The sequence below is a fragment of the Aptenodytes forsteri genome, unplaced genomic scaffold, assembly GCF_000699145.1.
Source record: "Aptenodytes forsteri isolate BGI_AS27 unplaced genomic scaffold, ASM69914v1 Scaffold155, whole genome shotgun sequence".
NCBI classification, from domain to species: Eukaryota; Metazoa; Chordata; class Aves; order Sphenisciformes; family Spheniscidae; genus Aptenodytes; species Aptenodytes forsteri.
Genome location: NW_008794446.1, coordinates 4,382,481 through 4,404,261, shown reverse-complemented (window position 1 = coordinate 4,404,261; position 21,781 = coordinate 4,382,481).

The window sequence follows — 21,781 nt, the reverse complement described above, 5'->3', positions numbered from 1 at the left end:
AAGAAAGAGGGGGAGGGGGGGGGGGGGGGGGAGGGGGGAGTGGTGGTCAAGGAAAACAGTAAGTAGAGCACCTGAGTGAGAACTTTAGTCCCTCCTTCTTACAACTCAGCATTTTACGGATGGCAACAGTTCTCAGCTTTCTGCCTGAGCAGCAGCTCAGAATACCCTTATCTTGGAGCTTTTTGATACTCTGAAGCATGGGACATAATCCAGCTGGAACACCATTTCTTTGCAGAGATGCTGGCAGGATGCATCCACCCTGCAACACCTCTAGATTAGAAGCACACTGTGATGGGACTACTGTATCAGGCTGGAAACATGACATTAACTGCAATGGACTGAAAAACCTTTCTGTGCACAGGAGCACTGTCATGAGCTGTGAAGAGCTGATTTTGTTTCTACTTCAACAGCGTGGTTCCTCCTGCAATGGAAGTTGCTGTCACAGGAAGATGCAGGGCAGAAGCAGGACATTGGATTGCCTGGTCAAGAACTGGGTGGCGAGACACTGCGGGAACAGACAAAGTGAGAATCTTGGATAACCACTTTGGAAGAGCAAGGCTATCCATTACCAGCACTGTCATGAAGATAGCCCTACCCAGTATCATCTACACTCAGCACAGGATACAGTATGACAGATGTCATTGCTGGCTGTAGACATAATGCCTTCCCAAAATAAGAGGGGAGTCCACAGACAAGATGTGCCTATGGGCTCACATGACTATTCAAATTAGAAAGATCCTATCTTTCCAGTAATCATGGTGTTCCCACAGAAACACTAGACTTCACAGCCAAGTCTAGGATAGCCACGTAGTCCAAAGTTTATATAAAGCAGTATAGCCTACATGAAACAGGGAGTGGATACACTCTTACCTGTGAGGTGGTGCTCAAGGGACATAAAATCATTTCAACCATTCATTCCTGCTGTGTTTTCCATGTTTGTGCATTTCAGATGGCTGAATGGGAGCTGTTTGTGTGCCCACAACAAAATCAGTAGCGCCACTCTCAATAGCACCTATGTAGCTGAGGCCCACCGGGGCACTTAAACACTTTCTACAGACCTATCAACAAGTTAACCTGCATGCACGTGACACTGGAGGATGGAGGGCTAGTTCATGCTCCAAAGCCCATATGAGTTGTGATCTACAGATATGTTGCCAGAAGACCCCAGGGGCTAACGTAACAAGTGGAGCTTATTGTGCCTAAGCTGTTTGGATTTCTCTGTGCAGATAACAGGCACAGGCTTCTTGTGTCCACTCTGTAGGACCTCCAAACCCACTCACCCTTCTGCCTAGTACCTGACTTACCTTGTTTGGTTGTGGGGTTTTTTTATTATTATTATTCTCCTCACCTTCTTCTTAATTAGGATGTCCTCTATGCAGAGTACAGCTCACCCTATCTTTCTACTCTGAGAGCAACCCCAATCCAGAGCCACACAATGGATATCAGCCACTTCAACATGCAGGTTAGCTGAGCATTTTCAGGCCTTCGCAGGGTGGTATTCCTACAATCCTGCTCCATCTCTGTTGGGATCTCTGCAGAACACAGACGGCGGAGTCTGCTGGGAGAGACGGGATGCCTAAAGAGATGTGGTCTTCTGTGTCCCTGATTTTCCAGTCCCTGAACCTTTACCTCTGCTTTGGACAGCCAAACTTGGTAAAGTCTAGAGTTGTTACCCAGACTCACAGCTGCTGTCCTGCCACACTGGTGTCCTGACTTTGATGGCATTAGTGCAAAGTAACAAACGCAGGGAAAAAGTAGCTCTATTCAGACATTTTTAGACTGACAGGTGCTAGCTATCATCAATGCCTCTAATGACTTGAAGTCATTGAGAATTGCTGTTTGAAGCACATATGTATAAATCTGCAGGTGGTAATCCCTACTGTAACATAGGGGAACTAGAAATATTTCAAATAAGGGAAACTTGGATGACCACATGACTGAAATGGATGTCAAACAAAATAGACTAGGACCGTCCAAAGTGGAAAAGAGAAGACTGAGGCAGGACATAATATTAAAAATGTCAAAGGAACATAACATGAAACTATCAATATAAAATAAGTCTTAAATATATAATTTTAAAATGATGCAGAAATGGTGAATAAGGAATGATTATTCACCATTTCTCACAATAACAGAACCACTCAAAACCAAATGAAACTGTCAGGTAACAGTTTGAAAACAAGACAGAGAATTTAAGCTCTTCAGTTTTACTACAATGTCTAATCTGCCTTTGTTGACACTTCAAAATTGAGTCAGAGATGATGCATAAGAAAATCAGCCTTAACAGCTACGTATTGTCACAGGAATGGGCAACTGAAAATGACCTTAAGAAGGAACATGTGAGGCATCTTTACTGCCTTTTGTAAGACGTGGTATGAAAAGCAGGGGTGGTATTTTTCACCACTATTTAATAGAAGCTATCTTCATCTTCAGAGAATCAGTATTTTCTCTTCTGCATGTGCTGCTAGTCATATCAGCTAAGTCATTATTCCCCAAACAACTACTTCATTAAATAATATTGATAATACCTACAAAAGGAGCTGAAAAAGTCACCCTCTGGCATATAAACAAGCTGTGCACTGGCCGCTGTAAAGGCACATGCAATAGAGAAGGAAGCCTTTCGTCCTGCTCCCAGCACTCCCAGCAAAGGGTGGACGTCCCGTTCAGCTTGCTGAATGTCCAGCTGACACAGGAGGGACGGAGCCTCTGCCACAGAGGGCTCAACCTTCACCAGCTGGCAAAAGTTACTGAAAGCAGAGAGTGGGAGAGATTTAAGGCAAAAAAAGTGATGTTATCTGATAAAGCTCTGGAGAATCATTTGACAACTAAGGCCAGAGGACCTGAATTATTTTGAATTGGGACAGCATAGGGTCTTTTTATACACAGAGCAACTTAATGCTGTGAAACGTCATATCCTTATTATTATCAATCCGGTATTTATGTCAGCACAAATTGGTTATACCAAAATGATCAGAAAAATGCAATATAAAAATGATACTTACTTTCTTATTACTCTTCAGTATGTCATAACAGAAAAGTAATTTCAGGGAGTACATAATAAGGAAATGATATCAAAGTATACAATAAAATAATCTCTTTTACACTTTGGGGACTGTAAATAGCTCTAAAAATAAAGCTGCCATGCTTCTGGATGTCAGTGAAAAATCTATAATAGCTCAAGCTAAGTGAAATATTCCAATTGCATTACACTGGTAGAACTTTGTATCTTGCTGTCAGAAGTCCTTAATGGAGTAACAGCCTTATCAGCTGCCTATCAATCAGACACGTACTATACCTTGTTAGACATATATATATATAACCTTATATATATTACCATGGTTAGAGCACAGCACTGTAAAGCACAGTCACTATGGGGAATAATCCCCCTCCCTTCCACTAACTACAGAAACGAGTCTTTGAGGGAGCCATGGGTAGTAAGTGGTAAAGACAACAGAGATTGTTCTAGGTATCCTAAAGATGGAAGGAAAAGGCCTAGACTCTACTCAGAAATGAGGAATAGGATATCAGTTTCAGTATCCGGAATGAAGGTAACTACAGCATGACAACAGCAGAGTTTGTTGAGTTAAAAACAAGTGGAGAGTGAAGTGGTAAGTGCTAAAAATGATTATATGTATGCCAATAAACATAAAGAAACTTCCATGGAGTTAAAGCCCACATTCAGTTAAAAGAGGAGATAGCAGTAAGGCATTGTCAGCGGAAGAGAGGAGACCAAGCTTCTTCACTTTGGCTGGTTTTGATACATTTTTCCTCCTTCACTGTCAGGTAGGATGAGTCTTGTTATTATACAGAGGTGAAGACACTGAAGGTAAAAATGTGCCCTGTTTCACAATCAATAAAGTAACTGACTTCAGTAGAATCAGATTTTACCCAAGGTCCTCAAAATGCATGAGAAGATCTCAAACCAGGGGTTGTTTTTTGCTTTTTTTTAAACCCAAGATGCTGCAGCTAAATTAATTTTAAGTTTGGTAGACAAAACACAGGGCAATTTAATTTAAGTTGGATTGTAATGCAAGGTATGGAAGTTCTGTAAGCATTATAACCATTGCGTGTTCTGTCTCTGCCCTGGGTAAAGACACAGAGTGAACCTTTTCCTCTTGGATTACAGAGGATAAAAGTAGCTGAATACCACAACTTGCATCTGCTATTATGAAATATTTAACATGTTGCTTGCAGAATTTTCTTTATAGGAAACAAAACAAATGCAGTATGAAATGGATCTTTTCACAGTCAGGCTGTTTTTTCACCTGTAATGACTTCAAGATCATTTAAAGATCTTGAAAGAGATTTGAGGACTGCTTTTTGCTGTGGGTTTGTGTTTTTTGGGTTTGATTTGTTTTGGGGTTGTTTACCTACACAAAAAGAATTATAGGAAAAAAGTTACCTGATCTTAATGTCCTCATGACTACTTTCACAGATAACTCTGAGACAAAAGACTTGTATTGTGAGCAAGGGAGTGCTTGTTACTTCTAAAACTTCAGATTACTCTTTATTTCTCATGAAGAAGCATCAAGCTTTTGCTAGTATAAAATATTAGATAACAGACATAAGGCTTAAATACATTGTTTTTCCCAGTAACCTTTAACTTGATCTTTGGTAATTAGCCACTGTTTTTTCACAACCCAGAGAAATTGAGGCTATTATGTAAAAAAGAAAGTCAGAGACCTCAGAAAATGCTTCAGAGACCTTACTTCAAAATTCAGTTTGGAAATAGGCTAGCTAGTATGGACTTTTTCCTCTCATATACTACCTTTAATGTGCATCTCTGACAATAAAAAATTTTGCTTTAGTAAAAATTAATAATAGTTTTTCTATGTGGGATTTAATGTTAGTGAATATTGCTGCATCTTGAGTTTGAGGGTCCCTAATATTTTTGGTTTATCTTAAGTTCCATTTTTTAAAAAATGCATAATCACCCAGAAGCTGTCTTGCAGAAAACTGAAATAATATTGCAGTGTTGAAGCTGTCTGGAGAAAGTGTAATTCAGTTATCTTTTTACTATTAGTGCATCATTTTGTTCCAATTCTTAATTTCAGCTTTTCTTATTTGACACTCTTTTATGGAGATCAAGGTCACTGGCAGATCTGTGGCAGTCTTGCACTGACATTCCTGGTGGGATTCGGTAAGAAAAGCCGAGCGCTAACGCAGTACAAAGTCCATGGAAGCAAAAAGTATTTTTCCAATCTTCAGAAGCCTTTAAAACAAGCCCCAAAGATACATAGCATTTATTTTTAATTTAAAAATTAGGTTATTGCTCTGAGACTACAAGGCTAGTACCTAAGCCAAAGCAAGCTGATGCGACTTCATTGATGCTGAAGCTGTTTCTATCAAAGATGCATCTCTCTATTCACACTTTCCATAATGCATGATGTCACTGGAACAAATTTCAGTGTTTTAACTTCTTATGTTGATCAAAGATTAGTTCATTGTTCTTCTTTTCTCTTCCATTTACATATACATATTTACTAATTTCTAGATAAAGAATCTTATGTAAAAAGTAGGTGAAGAAAAGTTTGGGACAGGAAGAGGGGAAGGTTTCCTGCAGGGATTTTTTTTTCCCAAAGTAAAAAGAGAAGGACTTTAAATGTGGAAGTAAAACCAGTCTGGGGCAGGCAGAAGGAGGCAAAAGACTAAGAAGGGAATGATGTTTTACTCCTGAAAGGACAGTCAGACAATAGTGAGGAAACAAGAAATGGTGACACGTCATCATCATTGTCACGTCTCCCACCATTTTTAAGTTTTACGGATTTTTTAGTGCAAAAAAAAGAGGGGATTATCTAAGGCATTCTTGGACTTTACTCAAAAAGTCAGTAAAGTGCAAGTCCATTAAAACTGCAATACCTGAAACATCAGGAATGTAATTCAAACTGTTCCAAGCCTGCTGCAAAACCATTTAAACACACTTAAGCAAATTATACTTCAAAACCGTTATTGGTGCTCCCTAGCAACAGTATTAATTACCTAACATAAACTAAACTCACTGCAAAATCTTAATAAACCAGGCTGTTATTTAAGTACAAAAGAAATTTCAGCTAAAACTCTGGAAAAGCATGCCAGTCTATAACACAATAGAACACCTTGTATCATGGAAGTCACAAATACTGGGCAGCATGTAAAGAATAATATTTGTATAAAAATTGTCCATTCAGTAAACTAAAATGTGTGCTCAGGCTTCAATGAATCGATTCACTTCCAATTCAAATGTACTTCAGATGTCAGAGTTCAGTGATTTATTCTGGTACATTTAATTCCCTTTGAGACTCCTTGGATGCATCCTTTAGCTAGCAACAAAACTGCTCAAATTTGGGTCAATATCAGCATCCTCCCCCACTGGCATCTTCCCCCCACTGTCCCCACAGCAGGGACAAATAACATACATCTTTGCAAGCTGATGAAAGAGCCATCAAAGATGCTACTTCAGGATTCGATCAGGTGTCCATTTTACTTAGATAATGGAGAAGATCACAGTCAGTTTGATGTAGGAGGGATTTGCTGGAAAAGTGCTTAGAGATATAACAAAGAAACTAATTCTGAGATGTCTACTGAAATGGTAAAAGTATTCACTTTGAAAAGGTTTGTTTATTATGATATTTATGTCTAGACTAAAATATTTAACTCTCTAAAGCCCAATAATACAACTGGATTTTAACACTCCTTGTAATCCTTGTTTTTACCATAGTTTTTAATTGTGAAAGGATCTTCTTAGTTTTATCCTGTTGCCCTTTTATTCACTAGAAAGCTTTTTTGTAGCCCACTTTTCGTGCTCCCCATCCTATTGTAGCAGTCCCAGAGCTGTGGCCAGAGCTGGCTTCAGCGGCAGCCTGGGGGAATGGCCGGGAACTCGACCAGGAATGCTTGAATAGCAGCGTAAGGCACCCAGTCCTCAGGGTGAGAAAAGAGGCTTCTTCCTCAGCTTCTAAAACAGACCCTCCTTTTGGTCCCATCTCCAGGCTTCCGAGAAAACCTCCCATTTTTTAATGTCACTTCTAACTACATCCTTGGTTTCTTGTCCGTTAATACCAGATCACCTTGCTATTAGATCAACTCATAGTACAAATATGATAGCTAGGTGCGAGAACACAACCACATGTCCTTTGGATTAGCCAGAACACACTGTACAATGTTTAGCTGGCTCTATGTCAGCCGCATGAAGAAAGATACCTGTTCCAACAGAAAGTATGATGGGATGAAGTTACCCCTTCAAAATTTTTATATGAGTTTAAACTGGCAGAGTGAGCTTGTGCTAATTCAGTGTCGTGCGTCATGTGAAGGCAGCATTTCAGATCTGGTATTTGAAACCCTAAAACTGAATTTACACTTTTAAAAAACCACAGCCTTAGTAACCCCTGAAACATAGTCCAGATGTTGGGAAAGAATCCAGTTGGTTTACACCTGCATAAAGCACAGGCTAGCACTGAGGACATCCCAAATAAAGCTCATTCTACGAAAGAGGAGGGCTGTTTTGTACACATATACCTTGGGGATCTTTTCCTTGCTGTTGTGCAATGCTCATTGATATTGTGTAGAGGTCCATGAAATTCCCTGTACCATAACCATACATATCTGAGACTACCCGTTTGTAGACAGGTCCACATGAGGTGCAGGTGTGACATTAAAATTATAAGCACCAGTTTGCAGGACTGGGTCCTCTATGACGAACTGGCAAGTAATGAGGACATTATGAAGGGTGGGGGTAACAGGTTATGGAAAAGATGCAAGTTAAAAAGATTCAATATTGTGAATTTAGCAAAAATATATGTAGGTGGTTTTATAAATGTTAATGAATTATCATTGGCTAGAACACACACGTGCATTCGTTGTAACAGAAGGAGCTTGGAGAACAGGACACAGTCATCCTAAGATGTGGACTCAGGGGTATTTCTGTCTCCTGTGGCTGGGAATAGAGACACACAGACTATCAGGCTGTGTTAATGGAGGTGCAGGGATGGATACATCCCTTTTCATGTCCAATAGGACATTTATTCCTGGTTATTGTGATTTGGAAATGATTGCAAAAACTATACTAAAAGCATTCTGATTTGGGGCTCCTGAAAATCTATGTATTTACGCGCAATGTTTATAGTGAATTGGCTTTAAAGTTTTTCAGAAAAAACTTGTTATTTCTACAGAAAAGAAATGTGGCAAAGGCTGGGATTTCATCAGATATTTTCCTTCACATCCACGTTTTGACCTGTTTGACTATTCATTTAGAATTCCCAGGCCTTTTTATTATTTGTGTAATCCTGTATGGGAGCTGCTATCTACAGGTTTTGAATTTATTATCTTAGGCTGCACAAAAGGGCCATAAGATAACCTCCTCCCCTACCATTCTGTTACGGCTGATAGTGACTGTAAACATTCTAATAATGGAAAAGATCAGAACCAGCTGAGGCAGCTGCTAGCTTTTTTAAAGAGTATATACTAGTACTGCAACAACCCAAAGCTAGGAATGGAAGAGGAAAAGGGAATAGCTGGCGGGAAGGAGAGGGGGGAGAAAGCAGGGGAGAAGGCAGGCAGAAAATCCTTTTAATACAGTGCTACACTTTGGAAAATCAACCAAAGCCTAAAACAAAAAAAGGAAAATTCAAAGCCATTCTAAAATGTGAAGCTATTTCAAGCCAAACGGTGCCTTGGAAGGCATTCCAACACGACTCGCGCTGACAGTGAGTAAGGCAGGACTAGCTGTAAGCTTCCCTGCAGCTACATTTGTCCTGTATCATATGCTTCAAGGTTAGCTGTGTGTCACAAAGTGCACGAGTCTCCTTCAAACAATGCACCCTGTTTTATAACTTTCTGCACACATTTTTTATTTATCTCTCTGCAAATGAGAGAGATGGTTATGGCAGAAGAAAATTGTTCAGCAGCAGTGAAGGTCAGGAGCTAAACAGATTTATTTAACAAACCGTCTCAGTAGCATCTTTTTAATCCTCTGAGAGAAGAGCAGAGCAGAAGTGCTGTTAAAATTCAGTCTACTTCATAATTAATTTGCCTTTTTTCCTCCCTATTAACTCATATACTATAATACCTTCCACCTCTAAGCAACGGCCTCGGGCAGAGCCACGGTCTGGCCTTAAGAGAGAAACATGTACTTGTCTTACAGGGGCTCTCCAACACAATGAGGCCATGGAGCCTCCAGCTGAAGGAAACAACCGCACTTCCCCATCACCTTCACTCCTGCTGCCCAAACAAACCCTACGGGGAAAATGCAAGATGTACCCACAGTATTAAAACCATTTTCCATTTTAAGCTTGGCAACTATCCACTGTGTTTACATGAACATGTATATGCAGATGGAATCTCATGATCATCTCCCCAACTCTGGAGATGAGTAGCATGGCTTTAGCACAGAGCAGTCTCATCTGCAGATTTGGTGCAAGTTCAACTGGTTGTGCAATGCACAACACCTGCTGGTACCTACCCTGGGCAAAGCCTGTGTGTAACTGTTGGGATATAGCCAGGACTAGACAAAAGACATTTGGGCAATAGGATTGCAGGTGTTAAATTTATTCTTCAATCCACAGAATATATCTATGTACATAATAACCCACAAAGGATTGCACATATACAATGCATACATACATACAACCTGAGAAATCAGTAAAATGCCTCAATTAAAGCACATAGTAAAACTCATAAGAAAGTTGGAGAAGTGCTGTTATAAATAGCTAATAGCAAAATAACATACTGATTGGGTCTGTCTAGTGCAACTGCCAGTACATGTGAACTAAGAATATCTGAAGCTTTACACTGAAACACTTCCTTCTGATGAGTGTGGTAATGGAGGCCTGGCAGAAAATAAGACAGCAGAAGTCCCTCAGTGTTCATGGGTTTTCTTGGTGCAGTTATTCAGTGAGGGGCTTGGTTTTCAGGCACTAAGGGCTCCTGAGAAGAGCAAACCGAGCAGCCTCTGGGGGTAGGATTTCTGCTCCATTGATTTCTGGTGCTATTCTGGTGAAGCCTTCCCAAGCAGCATGGCCTTTCCTCACTGCATCTGGCTGCCCTATCCACCTGCAAGCTCTGCCTCAAGCCTTCAGTCCTGAGCACACTTCCCCAAGTGACTTTTCTTAGTTTCCCTGGTTTTCAGACTCTTTTGATAGGTCTGCCCTTTGTGAAAAATCCCATGCACCACTGGAAAAAAAAACAAAACACCTTTAATGAAATTTTCCTTAGCTGATTTCTGGGGAGCAGGAATCCTTACTACAACTAGGGCCACAGACCTTGGGAGGTGAAAAGGAAAGCTCTTATCCTCAAGGCATCCATCAGGACATACATAAGTATTAGACCTCCTACCCTGCGAGTATATTATTTTCTCATCCATCCTTCCCTGTTTCTTTGTTTACCCACCCTGAGGGAACTGGACCCCAACATTTCCTTGCAGCTCAGAGACAGGTAGGCACGTCAGGGTGGGAACCTGGTGTGCCTCTCACCGCACTGAACCTAGGCACTTATGTGATGTGTGATGTGTGGTACTCGCTGTCCAAAACCTCCTCCTCAGTTCATGCACCTGCTTTTTCCTCGTGAGTGTTAGTGGTTCACTCATTAAAAAACCTGCAAAGACAAATACACCATACATGAAAAAGAGGGTGCTGTCACTGACACCCACCGTGCTATACAATGCCCTAACGTTAGACCGCTCACTTTGGCAATGCACAGATGTCAGACTCAGGAACTCTGAGAGTCATGTCCTCTGCCTGCAGGGAAAAAGCCTGTCCTGGTTTCGACCATAGCCACCAACAAAGAGCATCTCCTCGTCCCTCATGTTAGCACTGGCACACAAGCTATCTTGCAGCACACCTGCAGAAAGGCTTTCCAAAGTTAACAAAAAATATGGTTACCTTTCCAGAACAAGCTATTTCTACTTTTTCCCCAGTCATGTTGTAAAATCTATGCATCAACATCCATGTTACAGGCTAGAAAGGATTCAGGAGCTGAAATCAGATATTTTTGTTCAAGAAGCCTGAGATGAACTCTTACAAACACCCTCGTTTATAGTAATGGATTCACTTCAGAGAGTATTATTGTTATTTTTTCAATGTTTCTACTCAGTTACTGCTTTTGATATAGTTCTCTGATTTCTAACTAGTCATCACACCTGATGATGACTTCAAATATTTTCAAGAAGTTGAATTTCACCCTACTATCTTTATTAACCAAACTTCTGATTACTACATTAGCAGCAGTCATGTAGGACTGATGAAAAAGTAAGAGGCGTAAATCTTTCTAAAACTAGTCCCAAGATGAAAAGTCTTTCCTGGGGACTGTTGGAAGCTGTTTTTTATGCCTTGTTAGAAAAGATGCAGTGGCCTTTTGACACAAAAAGAGTCTCATTAAAGCTCAGACATCAGTGAACTCTCTTGATCAGGACTGATTTCTGTTTCATTGTGTTGTGCTTAATTGAGGAGAAAGAAGCAGTATTGGAGTAAACTAGCCAAGGGTTATTCATTTAAGTACAATAATATCTGCTCAATCAAGAGACCTCACAGAACAGCTTTTTGTTCTGATTAAGATATATACCCGGTTAAAGGCTTCAAACCAATTCCCACTCAAATCAATGGGAGCTTTCTCCACCAACTTCAATGGTTGTTGATTAAGCCTGCAGAGAGGATGCTCTTTCATACATGAAAGTGTTCCCAGACCACTCTGGTTTTTTTGGAGGTAAATTATTAGTTCAAATAGGAGAAGGAGGAGCCTGAGACAAGACGTGGCCTGAGATATTTCTGAGGTAGGAAATTTTTGCGAAGAGGCAGAGGTCAGGAGTTATTTCCAGGAATTGCTGCATAAGACCCATTTATTTAAGTCAGTGTACTTAGCTGTGAATTACAGGTGTACACATAAGGGATGTGGAAAGGAAATGATCATCATCAGCCTTCAGTAGGCTGAGTTCTGAGCTACTAACTGGTATGAAATTTGACCCAACTTGATACCTTAAGTCTGTGTCCTAACTCTAAATTCTCCATGCTGGATTCCTTCCACTTATATTCTGCAAAAGCCAGAAGCTTGTATTTCTACTACAAAGTCATTGTGTGTCTGAACATGTGAGCTAGGTTGCAACCTACCAATGTGGAACTTGAAGCTGATGGTAGTGTGACCATGACGGTATGTGATAGTCATCACCTTTAATAATGTCAGCTGAAGTCTTCCTAGAACTCAGAGCTTCTGCCAAAACATCCTAATCACTGGGCTACATTCTCTTTGTCACTTGACTTCTCTACCTCCATGAATGCTACATTCTTTCCTGCACTTCGACACAACAGTAGGAGGTTAAGTAGAGGATGTCATGACATAGCCTTTTGCTTGGTTGTTTAGACACATTCTTCAGAGGAAAGAATTTTGGGGTTGGATTTTTCAGCATAAAAGATAATTGAACTGATGTTTCACATGTGGTGGGAAGCTTCTAGTACCACTAGGGTACTAGAAAACTCATAAAATTACAAGAAATGAGCTATTATTATATTTTTGTCATGATGCTATACAGGCTGCCAGTATATCCACTGGTACACCTACACTATGTGCCTCTGACAAGCTTCTAGATCCCAACAGGGATTACAAGGAATGAGGAATCTAACTATTAGGACCGGGTAGATCTGTACATACATGAAGAAAGGACACCTTAGGCAGTTTTCAGATTTGAAGTGAAGAATTACTGGCATTTAAAGACCTTCTGTGTAAAGCAGTTAATGAGTGGGAGGATTTCAGGTTGCAATTTTGGACTTTGGATCTACAGTCCACCTAAATCCTATTCTGGATTTGGCCTGTATTTGCTAAGTGCCACATCTCTTTGCGTATGTTCTTTCTCTAGCTGATCTTTCTTAATTCAGACTGTATCCGATTTTTGAGTGAGTATCAAATGGCACAATGTTAATGTATCCCACCATTGTGCATGCTCATGCTTTTGAATGGAGAATTAATTTGAACACTGAATATCTTAAAGAATGCCAAGGAAGTCTTGCATAATGCCTGCTTCAAAAGAATTAGTGGGCTATGGTGAGAAGAAACATTCTTGGCATCTCACAGATTTGATCCCCTTGGCTAAGTCCTGTTTGCTTTTAACCATTTCTTAGAAAATGTAAATCTTTCCCTTGTCTGACAAAATAAGCAGAAATTACTAGTAATCTTCAGTTAAATATAGCACATCTGCATTCCCACAATTTTCATACTAAGTCTTACTAATTTTGTCCACCCAACATTCCTAACAGAATGAATTCTAACGTTGAAAGCATCATTCCTGTTATTGCATATATTATTAGAATGTCTATGGGCATATCAGCCCAGCATTTTTAGAGTGCACAGTGCTGCACAAAGAGAAAACAAGAATACAATCTCTGTTTCAAAAAGACTGATACCTAGGTAAAACAGAAAAAAGCCAAATCCTACAGTGGATTATTACAGACAAGTCAACACAAAACCAGTTAGTAACTCTTTTTTCTTGTTTCTGCAGATCCAGAATTGTTCCCTAGTCTTTTGTCTGTCTTTCTGAGTGCACCCTTTAAAGAGCTGGGCCTCAGTATCCTTACCTGCCTGCAATGAAGTTTTTCAATCCTCCATTCTTTCCCCAGAATTAGAAAAAAAAATCCAAACAATGACCAAGTATTTCTGTCATGCAATTGGCAAATTGAGATGAATAAAATTCTTGAAACTTTTTTTTCAAAATTTTAAAATTCTGAATATAAAACAAAATGAGTATTCAAGCATCAGTGGAAATTAAAGGAACAAACAACATGCTCTCACATCTAGACCCTCTTTGCTTCATGATAGGCTGAGCTGGAGATGCTTGAGTTAAAAGAGGAAAATAGATGCAACTGACCTTCTCTGAGCAAGAATAACTTCATCTCTGTTAGCTTCCCAAAATATCTGGTATCTCCTCAGAGGTCTGAGACAGCACCAGTTCCTCAATATTCCATGTTCTTTGTATAAGGCCTGTGTGTAAACTCTTCTGTATAAAGCATCACCATTAAGCAGTTAGATGTTTACTAGACTTAGGGGATGTTTATATTGCTTGTTCAGCTCAGTGGCTGGTGCAGTGAGCCTTCTGATTGTCAGCTGGTTTGGATATTTAGATACACATTTTAGGTGCAAGGCAGCAGGAGCTGGATTCTTGCAGAAGCAGCGCTGTTTGCTGCCACCTCCCCAAGAAAACTGGCACCTATGCTGTGGAGTCGCTTATTCTCTGCTCCTGTCCAAATCAAATGGGTGAATTTAAACCACCTGTGCTTATAAATAATTATGCCTTAAGCTCCCCAGCTTGACTTTACGCTGGAAGAAATGAAGATCGGTGGTCTCAATGTGGAGATGGCGAACAGCAGAAATACCTTTCAGCTGGTGGAAGTTGTGTGCTGAAAATGTTCACTGCCTGTGGCATTTCAGCCCATCACCAGAGCTTCCTCACATGCTGTGTTTGTTTGCCACGGCCATATTCAGCAACTTCATATGCACCAGGCAATATACCTTAATATGCAGGTTTAGGTAAAACTTTGGAGACAAGGGGAAATACCCATTCAAGTTTAATCAGCAAGAATTGTACTTTGGCTTCATGGTCCTCAACTCCTACTCCCTCTGATTAACTCAGGGAGAATTGGTGCAACAGATGATAGTGTACAGCCAATCCTTCACTGTACCTCTGGGTTTAGACAGAAAAAATGGATCATGCTGCTCACAAAAAGTCTCCTTGTCCAGCTAGATGCAATATTGAATGCAGAGCAAAATCCTTCTTTACAAGAGATGAAAAAGAAAGGGTCAGAGAAAGAGAAAGTGAGCCTGACAGTACCCCCAGGGAAGGAAGAAAAGAGGAAACCCATCATGGAAGGACCAAAATGGAAATGGAGCTGATGAGTGGAAAGAAGTCTTCATTCTCAAATTTTCAAGGATCTAAATGTTTTTTTCCCTTCTCTAAGATTAATCTCCAAGGTTATTCTCCCATGTCAATCTAACAGCTCCTGATGTTCAGACTGAAAACCATTCCAGACTCAAGTGTGCCATAATGGGTTTACATGACATTTTGAGTCCTCCCTGACATATATCATATATATCACATGCATCATTCATCTTGATTTTGCCAGCAATTTATTTACTGCTCTTACCCCCTTCTTATTTGAACAGGACGTCACTGTTTTATTTGCCATCTGTGAGCTCCATATGGTCACAGCTAATGAAAGTAAGTAGTCTGAAAAAGATGACACCATTAAATAACCTTTTTTTGATTAAATACACAGTCTACTTCTTCTAGACCATCCTTGCCATCACTAAATGTCAAGATAGATAGTATTCTTGCATTATCTGAAGACCACAGGGTTTGGGATAGCTGAAAAAAATGTTGGCTGTCAAATTACAACTCCAGTTAAATTTGCTAGAAAATGTCTAATGTTAAAGTCCTTCTGTATCTTTTATGCTCAGATAAGACACGCTAATGTTAAAGTCCTTCTGTATCTTTTATTTTTATGTATCTTTCATATTAGCAGCTTTCCCTGAATGCCCAGCTCCATCAGAAACAAAGAGAAAGCTAATGGGCCATCACATTTTTTGACTTCTTGCCTTAGACACTTCAATCCCTCAATCCATAGAGTTTATCTCTGATTCTGCCATCTCATTTATGAACCCCCTCATCTTGGTGGGACGAGCAGCATGGGAGTCCGCTGGTGTGCTCTCAGGCACCACAAACACCATTGTGTTTCCGAGCACTTTAGAGGAATGAGCAACAACAAAACCAGCTGCATCTCCCTCTCACTTGTCTGTCTCATCAACATCCTTTGCATTTAGTAGACAATAAAATATTCTTAGGCCTATATCTGTAGCAATGAGGCCTTTCAGACCCATGCACTCTGCCTTGCCCAGAGGAAGTCTTAGTGACCAGAATAGCATCTGCAAGGTGTCCTGGTGGAGCTCTCTGAGGAAGCTGCTTTTTCTTGAAAACTCTTGCGAGAAGAGGCCAGGATTTGCTCCTGATGTATTTTTACACTTTAGGGATATAATTAAGGCTGGCTTACGTCTGTGAAATGCCATTAAAGGTCTGGCAGCCAGAGTCAAGATCTTTTAAGCCAGTGGGTTTCCAAGTTTGATTTTTATAAATTAAGTTGAAACAGATGCCAACATTATGTGGCTACAGCACTGCTACTGTACACATGAATAGTGGTTTTAGTGATTTGTTAAAATCCCTAGGGTGTTGGATGAGGTTTTAAATATTGTTTTAAAATACATTAACTGAAAATAATTAAATAATGTATTGCTTTTACAATGCAACTAAAAAGGCTATGTAATTAGAATGAGGGGTTATATACAATATTTAATTGTGGCCCTGGTGTTCTTTATAATGAAGTTTGAGTAATTAGTGGGATGATGACTGAGTACTTATTACTTAGTATGAGGTTTGTGTTCCATTACACAAAACATCAATCAGTGTTTCCCCATGACAACTGTTATGGCAAAGTCTCTCTTTTTCTCTTTTCTTGTGACTGCACATTTGTAGAGTTCCCCCAATTTTTCATTGAGCTTTTCACTATCTGCCTTGATTGTTTTGACAAGTGAGGCCAAACGCCATTGTGATCTATATAATGTAGCGTGAATGACTACTAAAAAGGAGATTTATTTTTCCTTTTGATAAAACACCTTGTATTGAAAGGCATGCTGCAAAAATGGCAGGTTTAACAGATTTTTCAGCATAGCTGTGCATCAATGAAGTTTTCATACTGCACCTATTTATTACAGAATTTAAAAGGTCTTTTTTTGTCATCTGGGAAGCTTTTTTACAAACCCCTGTTGATGGGTTTTTCCCATACTTTCCCCTGCTCTTCAAGAATTGAGGCCATGGGAAAACATCATCTGAGATTGCCTGGCCTGATCCTCTCAAGGGTTTTGAGATGCAAAAATTAAGTGTTAGTTTGGTGTTTAATTAGGAGCCAATACTGAAGAAATGCTTTTCTCACCACATTTTTGTTAGCAAAGAGTCTATTCCCCTCAACACCTCCTGAAATTTCTCCTGTATCCTTGATCAGTCTGAACTTTATCACAATGAGGGCAGGTTACTCACAAATGGATGGGTTACTTGACTTTCTGACAGTATGGCCCTTCTTTTTGTGGCTGGGGAAAAGGTAAAGAAGTTTTTTCATTTTCTTCTTGCTATATATGCCTCTATTAAAGACATCTTAGGGAACAAGCCAGAGCTGTTTTAGTGACCGTGGAATAACTGGCACTCTAACGGTAATGGAAAGGTATTAATTGGCTATTCAAAGGTTGAGTACTACTCGGCATTTCCTGACTACATCCAAGGCAGCTATTCTTCGTTCATCATCTGATATCACCCAGGCCTTGAGGACTGACATAGTGTTTAGGGTGAACGTGAAAAATGACACCATCTTCTTAGTAAAACTAACATGTAAGATCATAGCATCTCCTTGCTAGCCAGACACTACAGGGGGTCCAACAGATACTGCTGTCAATTTTCTGTCAGGGTGTTTAATGAGCAGTTTGAGATCAACAGGCATCCCCTTACACCACACACTAGTAAAGGATGAACCACGTGTGTATGGTATAACAAAAGGAATCTTTATCAGCTGCAGCAGGCAATGGCCTGCTGTGATACCCTGTAAGATGCAAAGACACATATTCAGCTTTAGTGACTGGATGTTATATTGTGAGTAAAGAAAAGAGCTAGGTAATTGCTATCTGTACTGAACTGACCATAGCTAGGAACCTAGTGACTGTGCTAACCATAATCAACAGCATAAAGGTAATTTTAAGATGCACAGACCTAACAGTCTAACATCATAGCAACATCTTTCTAACACCAAGAAGAACAAGGGGAAAAGCGCCTTTTCTATAGATAGCAACAGACTAAATACAGGAAATTGTTCTGCCCTTTATCTTTTTCTTCCCTTCTGCTGAAGAAGCAGAAAAAGGCCGATTAACATAAGAACTGTTGTGGCTGTTAGATAACACTCTTGGTCTGAACACTGCAACCTGTTTTTTTAATAATTTTTCTTTTCTTCTTTTTGTTTGCATGTTTTTATTCCACATTCAAGCAACAGAGAAAGACAATTTTCTTGTACAAGAAGGCATTTTCATGAGACAAATGAGACATGTAAATATTACCAGTTTGAAGCATAGAGTCAGTCCTGAAAAGATGCTGGTCTGCAGTTGCTAGCTTGTTTGAGCTGGGCAAATGAGTAAGGAACCTTCTCTGACAAGCACTGTTGATTGTGCTCAGATTGACTCATACAGTCAATTTCATTGACTTCAAGCTAACTTTGCAAGGTGCTGAGTGCCCTCAGTTCTCATTGATTTAAAATAGGTTTAAAGCATATGGAATACAGGAAACTAATGAGATATAAGATGAAGGCAGAATAGATCCAGGAAGAACATTGGAGGTGAAATGAAAAAGGAAAGAATTAAAAAATGGGAAAAGGAAATAAGGCATAGGGCAAGTTCAGTTTCACCTAACTTTGGTCACCTAAAAGCTAGATGTGTAGCCTATGTTAATTGTCCAGATTTTCTCCATAGTCATGAAGAGAAAGTGACACTTCCACGGTGATATTAATTTCACAAATCTTGGAAAATTATTTTAGGAAGGAATGAATCACCCTTCAGGGCATCTGTGTCTCTCCACTGAGTTTAAAGGGAGCCTAGGGAATACTAAGGAAACTTTATCTAGGAGATAAATGCATTCATTTGAAAGAAAACAAATCAGCTATGGAGCAGAGCATAGCATACCACTATCCTAAAGATAAACCAATTATAAATTGGTCAGATTTGTTGATTTCTTTTAGATGCTTTATTGAACTCTAAGGTATAAAAGTTCTGAAAGGTTTTTTCATAGAGTAACACTAGTAATTTTTGTCTCTAGCTCCATTCATTTTTAATCAAATTAACCTAAGTGTCCATATACAGAAAATAAACCAGCTGTTATGTGCTAGAAGCATCTCACATGCAGCCATAAGCATTTACATTATCACCATTTAATCCATGGTAGGTGTATCCCATAAGACTGGTAAGTCCTTCGTTGTGGGCTATAACCATAGAAGAGCTGAAGCATCTAAACCAGGATTTTGATTAGACATAATCTGACTTTACAATCTTTAAACCTCCACCCATTTGTAGACATATTTTCAATTTGATTTCTAACAGCCTGCTCTGCAGGCAGTACTCTGCAGAATTATTCCCATCTGAAACATCAGGTGCATCATTCATTACCAATAGATACCAATAGATGCTATGAAACTCTCTGACCACTTGCTAGTTAGGTGCTCCAATGACTTTCAAGCATATGGACACCAGCCTGGCATCAAAGACGCAGAGGTGGCAGCTTAAGAAAAGGTGTTAAAAAAAAAAATCAGTAAGGAGCCACCTTTAACTAACCATAGGAAAGGGCATGAGTCGGAGAGTAGAAGAGAGTGTGGTTGGACAGGGTAATTGTGGAGGAGGCCAGAGATAGGACACAGGGGAAAGCAAAATGTTCCCCCTGAGATTTGTGATCATAAGATCACACTGGGAGGAAGTGTGGAAGTGGGCTTAGAAGCAGAAGACAGCCCTACAACTGCCTTGGCCCAACCACCTGCACTTCAGCTCTCTGGTCCCCATTGAGGGGTTCACAATGAGGACAGCATGCCTGCCTTTGGGACTTCCTCTGAGAGATGCTCTCTACTGACTGTGTAGCTAACATTGCTCCCTTCTTTTAAGGTACATTCAGGTGCCACCATCTTGGCCACTGGTTTGCTTCCAGCATCTGCTGAACTCTTGATTGGCATGGGGTGGGAGCCTATTTCTGCTCCCTTGTCAGCTTGAGGAGTTTAAATCTCTGTCTCTCCTCCCCTCTTCCCCAAGAAGACACTTATATGTTAGAATGAGTGCAGGAGTCCTCCTCCCCTCCTGTTGAAGTCACAACACTGTCTGGGGAAAAAATAAATGAAGATTTCTATAATTGGAAGGAGAGAACAAATATAGTCAGATGAGAAAGGACAGTTATCTGCCTGGGAACCATGGGCCTATTTTGGCAGAGAAAAAAAATCCTACTTATAATGTCTCAAAACAGTTTGTACCCATCCCAGGCACTTCCTTCCTGGGTGAAGGCACTGATTACTAGCTGAGGAATCAGGAGTTTTCTTCTGCCTTTTCTTTCTGAGCCTTGAATTTCTGAAATGAACTCTTAACAGCCCAGTACTCCCTGACTAACTCTAGGAGAAGTGCTAAAATATATACGAATATTTTCTCAGACACATCCTCTTTTGCAACCCAGAAATCTCATCCGTGAGTGGTTCAAGAAACTGATGATTGTTCCAGATGTCCAGCAGTGTGCTGCTCCTGGTCTGCAGGAACAGTACAGCCCTCCAGCAATGACAACGCGCATTCTCGGTGGGGAGGGCTGGATGTGTGTAACAGCTGAAAATGTTGGAGTGTGCTCTGGGACGTGCTCACAGTGCACAACACATTAGATCCAATGCTTTTTGGAGGCGTTAGGTTTACAGCTCATGCATCACAGATATTCTGGCCATGTGCAATAAGTATACGAGGCTGCGTGGAAAAATTTAGCTTACTGAGCACTTCCTAAATGTCACACATGCACAGCACTGATCCTTGATACACAGACATTGCTCCATGTCAGAATATGCAGTGAGAGGTTATTTTAGTTTCCCATCCCAAGGTACAAAAGTCTCCCCATGTGGCAAACAGGCATCTAGCAGAGACCTGACTGTTCCAGGAGCAAGCCCTACCACATAAAGCATTGTGCTATGTGACCTGTATGCAGCTAAGTCCTCTTCTAGATTTGGTCCCAACTGTCTGTTCCTGTTCACTAAATAGTGATATTCTCTACCTTGTGTTTGCATTAATAGCTGTCCGGCATGAATGTAATATATTGTTCTGATTTTATGACTTTTTGCATTAATTTTAGTCTGATATACACAGGAGACGAAAGCTCAGACCACCGGTCATTGAACCTCCCTCTGTTTTTAGTTGCCTCTGAATAAAAGCATTTGCTTAACTAAATTGGTTTGTGATAGTCAGGATTAGTTTCCCAGGAAATAGAACTTTTCTATTCCACATGAAGTCCAGGAATAATACCATGAAGCTATGACCAGACTAAGTGCCATGACTAACAATGGTAAGAGCAGGAAAAGCAAAATTTCTCAGAAAGGTATCTGAAAAGAGGTTCTTATTACTCCTAGTCCCTTAAAGTTATTTACCACCCTCCAACATTACATTTTTTGGTTTTGAGAAGTTCATAACTTCAGAAGAAATCTTATTACATGTAATTTTTCCTCTTACTGGTTCACCAGCATCAAGGATGCTGACGCTTTCTCTGTCCTGACACATTCTCCATCTCCCTCTGTTACAAATGCCAGTAAGATGGATTTAGCAATCTTTCCTGTACTCGCACAGAAGACAGCAACTTGAGGACAAGAAGGAATGAGTGGTGACTCTGCAGTCATGATGTCTGCTTTCTTCCTTAAGCTAAATTTAGCCAAGCTGATTCCTCATATCCACCATATTAGCTTGTTAATATGTTACAAGAGCAGCCCCCAGGGAGCGCGAGCGACCCGGAGCGCGGCGAACAGGGCGGGCAAACAGGACGTAGCACGTCAGAAGGGCGTGGCGCGGCAGTTTGCGCGGCAGTTCGCGCAGGCAGGGCGTGCAGGGAAGGCGAGCGGGCAAGGCGCAGCCCCCCTCCTGGCTCTAGAGGCCAACTCAATTGGTAATCGTCGGCTTCCAAGAAGAGGACCAGCTATGGTTTCCACTCGGCCGAAAGCCGTCGCCAGAAGGAATGTGGCGACCCAGACGG